The sequence below is a fragment of the Trichechus manatus genome, unplaced genomic scaffold, assembly GCF_000243295.1.
Source record: "Trichechus manatus latirostris isolate Lorelei unplaced genomic scaffold, TriManLat1.0 scaffold00004, whole genome shotgun sequence".
In the NCBI taxonomy this organism is placed as follows: domain Eukaryota; kingdom Metazoa; phylum Chordata; class Mammalia; order Sirenia; family Trichechidae; genus Trichechus; species Trichechus manatus.
The window spans coordinates 31070168-31074898 of NW_004443940.1; the positions used below are offsets into that span (position 1 = coordinate 31070168).

The 4731-nt window shown below is 41.6% G+C and overlaps 1 pseudogene; it reads left to right on the forward strand.

The window, feature by feature from the left end:
- The first annotated feature begins 3832 nt into the window (after nucleotides 1–3832).
- LOC111820777 (6.8 kDa mitochondrial proteolipid pseudogene) lies at nucleotides 3833–4015 on the forward strand (annotated as a pseudogene).
- Nucleotides 4016–4731: the final 716 nt, after the last annotated feature.

The window sequence follows — 4731 nt, forward strand, 5'->3', positions numbered from 1 at the left end:
TACTGAGACATGCGCTTTTCCAACAAGTGCAAGGATCACCCTTTAAGCAAAGGGCTGAAAAGCAGATATTTTGACACACAAATGGCCATTGTCTTGACCTGTTCTCAGCTCATGTGCCATTTAACTCAAGATTAGTGAAGAAGAGGTCATTTAGCGTGTTTACATGTATCCGTTTGTAGAAGCATCTAGACGGTAAATGGGCATTTTCAGTGAGTTGGCCAGAGTGGTTTCCATTTCTGTCTCATTTTTAAATGCTCTGACTTACACTGAATAGTTACCGTGTCAAGTTTCCACACTAACAAATGCATAATCTACCCTGTACTTTGCCCAGGAAGGCCATTGACTGATATGACATTTATTACACATAGTTCACTTAAAGTGAAAAGCTGATCATAGAAAAATGTTCTCCAACGAGCTATTTATAGCCCCTCCTGAGTAGGCACCGACTAAGCATTTTCTGTATGGGCGGGTATCATTTTATCAGTATGCTTTGTTTGAAAATTTTGGTGAGAAGGAAGGTTTTCTCAATGGTCTCAGTCGAACACTGGTGTTGACAGCGAACATGGTTATTAAGATGACCCTCATTCGATGTTTTCAATGCACATGTGCTATGCATGTTATTCCACATGTCTTCCTTTCTAGGCAAACGAGGGCTTTGAAAGAAGCTTCCATCACAGCAACTGGGCTTGACTGTGTTTTTACATTCCAGAAATTGGTAATTAAAGTTACCTTTCCTTTCTAATACTTGAGGCTCACATGAAGGCGGGAAGGGACAGGAAAACTGGACTAATTGACATGATGCAGAGTGTCCAAGTCCAGGGCTGACTGAGTACTAGGGCCCTTATTTAAAGACTTTTGGCTTGAGAATTTAAGACACCATTTTGTTTTCTTGCCCCCAGATAATTCAGACTAACTGTTCTCAAAGTGTGTTGCTTGGACCAGCGGCATCAGCATCACCTGGGAACTTGTTGTTGTTGTTTAATGCTGTCAGGTCGTTTCTGACTCACAGTGACCATGTACAACAGAAGGAAACACTGCCCGGTCCTGCGCCGTCCTCACAATTGTTATGTTTGAGCCCATTGTTGCAGCCACTGTGTCAATCCATCTCATTGAGGGTCTTCCTCTCTTTCACTGACCCTCTACTTTACCAAGCATGATGTCCTTCTCCAGGGACTGGTCCCTCCTGACAACGTCCAAAGTACAGGAGATGAAGTCTCGCCATCTTGGGTTCTAATGAACATTCTGGCTGTACTTCTTCCAAGATAGACTTGTTCATTCTTCTGGCAGTCCATGGAATATTCAACATTCTTCACCAACACTGTAATTCAAAGGCATCAATTCTTCTTTGGTCTTCTTTATTCATTATCCAGCTTTGCGTGCGTATGAGGCGATTGAGAATACCATGGCTTGGGTCAGGCACACCTTAGTCCTCAAGGTGACATCTTTGCTTTTTAACACTTACTAGAAATGCAAATTCTCCAGTCCTCTCCCAGTCCTCCTTACTCAGAAGCTCTAGGGATGAGCCCCAGCAAAATTCTTTAACAAGCCCTTCTAGAGATTCTAATGCACATAAAGTTTGAGAAACACTGGTTTAGAGGGTTGGTAATGAGGCAAATAGGGAACTGTTCAACTCTCCTACATATGGAATTAACATTTATTGCACTTCCTGTACCATAGAACAGGCTAAGAACAGTGCATTCATTTATGTAATATTTACAACCACCCTCTGGGGGCAGTTCTCTTGTTATCACATTTTACAGATGATGAAATTGAGGTCTAGAGGAGTGTCTTGGTTAGCTAGTGCTGCTGTAACACAAATACCACAAGTGTGTGTCTTTAAAGAACAGAAATTTCTCACAGTTCTGGAGACTGCAGGTTCAAATCAGGGTCTGAGCCCTGTAGATTCCTTTCTTGTCCCAGGCATTCCTTGGTTCTTGGAGGGCCTCACATGGCATCTTTCTCACCCGGTGTGTGCCCATCTCTGTCTGATCTGCTCTTTTTATACCTCAGAAGTGGTTAGGTTTAGCATACACCTACACTGATATGGCCTCATTAACCTAACAAAGAAAATTGTTTTGAAACAGGATAACATCCACAGGTTTAGGGGTTAGGATCCCAACATATATTTTGGGGAGCACAATTCAATCCATTCCAAGAAGCTAAGTTACTTGCACAAGGTGGCATTGCTAGCAGGGAGCAGAGCCAGGATGGGCATGGATGGGCAGCCTACGCTTTGACCACCCCGAGGTTATGCTGGCTTATGGGGGCACTGAGCCAAGTGATTGATAAGAACTTTAATAAGTTCACCTTCCTCATTTCTTCCCCCACTTTCCTATTTTACCTACTTTATTCCTTCCTTTCTCAGTGTCTCCTAGTCATTTCCTCTCTGTCTTGCTCTTGCTCTCATGCTCTCCCTCCCCACTCTCCCTGCTCCATGGAAATAAACTGCTTTAAAATATTGTCATTCTCAGGGATCACAATAGAGGGTCCTGGACAGAGCAGGAAAAAAAAGTAGAACAAAATTCAAATTCACAAAAAAGTAAAGACCAGATTTACTGGTCTGACAGAGACTGGAGGAACCGCTTAGATTATGGCCCTCGAACACCCTGCTAATTCAGAACTGAAGCCACTCCCGAAGTCCACCTTTCAGCTAAAGATTAGACAGGCCTATAAAACAAACAATAGCACACGTGAGAAACGTGCTTCTTAGTTCAATCAATTATAAGAGACCAAATGGGCAACACTTGCCCAAAAGCAAAGACAAGAAGGCGGAAAGGGACAGGGAAACTAGACAAATGGACATGAGGAACCCTGGATGTAAAGGGAAAGGGGGAGAGTGCTGACACACTGTGAGGATTGCAACCAATGTTACAGAACAATTTGTGTATAGATTTTTGAATGAGAAACTAATTTATACTGTAAACTTTCACCTAAAACGCAATAAAATTTTATATATATATATATTCACCTTATCTTTTATCTCTTTTTTTTTTTTACTCAGTTCTTCATCAGAGGTCAGTTTGGCCAAGTCTAAATTAGCACTGAGCCAATACCTGGTGACTTCAAGCTGTGTGGAGAGCCAGTTGGTTTGATTGTGGCCTTCAGATAGGGGGAAGCTGGCAGGGAGGGATATTAATAAAAGGCATATTGCCAAGGGGGATTTATTAAGCACAATGACCTGTGCGTGCTGCAGTGCAAGGCAGGTTCGTCAGACATTGTTCAAACTCACAGGGAGCTGGTAGTCTAAAGGAAATGACATTGACTGGAATCAAGAAGCCAAAAAGTAGATGCTTATGCTCTAACATAACAATAAAAACATTGGCATAGTGCATGGGTGACAAGTATAAAACATTAAGGGAACAGAATTGAAAGTTCAGAAGTAAACCTTCACATTTACAGTCAAATTATTTTTGACAAGGGAGGCCAAAACAATTCAACAGGGAAACAATAGTCTTTTCAACAAATGGTATTGGAACAACTGGATATCCTCATGCAAAAGAAAAAAGCTGAACCTCTACCTCACACCGTATATAAAAAATAACTGAAAATAGATCAGTGACCTAAATGTAAGAGCTAAAATTGTAAAACTCTTAGAAGAAAACATAGGGGTAAATCTTCATGACTTTGGATTTGGCAGTGAATTCATAGATATGACACCAAAAGCCTGAGCAACAAAAGAAAAAATAGATAAATTGGACTTCATCCAAAGTAAAACTTTATGTGCTTCAAATAATACCAACAACAAAGTGAAAATAGTCTGCGTGACTGGTGACCTTCCGAGTCATTGGCTGTGGGTCCTTGGTCCAGTGGGAGCCATTTGTCCTGCCCTGAGATGCCTCAAAGCCTTATTAAAAATGTTTAGATCCCCGTGAAGCCCTGCTATACCCAAATTTACCAGGAGATTTGGATAGGAATGGGTTTGATGGGCTTCATAGTTTATGGGATCAGGAGTGCTGATAAAAGAAGCGAAGCTTTCAAAGCTTCAAGTTCTGTGCCTGCCCATAGTCACCATTAACCAGCTTCACACGGAGTACTCATCAGATGAGATGTCAGTCTGGCTGTAAATTTGAGCAAGCAATGTTAGACAGGGATGAAACATAGCTGTACACTCCTACAAGCACCATTTATTTCGTGGCATGAATGCATGTGTCTGTGAGATGAAAAAAAAGGGCAAATATAACCCATAGGTTGGGAGAAAATATTTGCAAATCATATATCTGATAAGGGACTTATGTTTGGAATATATAAAGAATCCTTACAATTCAAGAATAGAACGACAAATAACCCAATTCAAAAATGGGCAAAGGATCTGAATAGAGTCTTCTCCAAAGATAATATAAAAATGGCCAATAAGCACATGAAAAGATGCTCAACATCATGAGTCATTAAGGAAATGCAAATCAAAAGCACAACGAGATATCACTTCATACCCACTGTTGTTGTTAGCTGTTGTTAGGTGCCGTCGAGTTGGAGCCGACTCATAGCGACCCGATGTACAAACAGAGCAAAACACTGCCTGGTCCTGTGCGTTATCACAATAGTTGCTATGCTTGAGCCCATCTTTGCAGCCACCGTGTCAATCCATCTTGTTGAAGGTCTTCCTCTCTTTCGCCAGCCCTCTACTTTACCAAGCATGATGGCCTTCTCCAGGGACTGGTCCCTCCTGACAACATGTCCAAAGTACGTGAAACAAAGTCACACCATTCTCACTTCTAAAGAGCATTCTGGTTG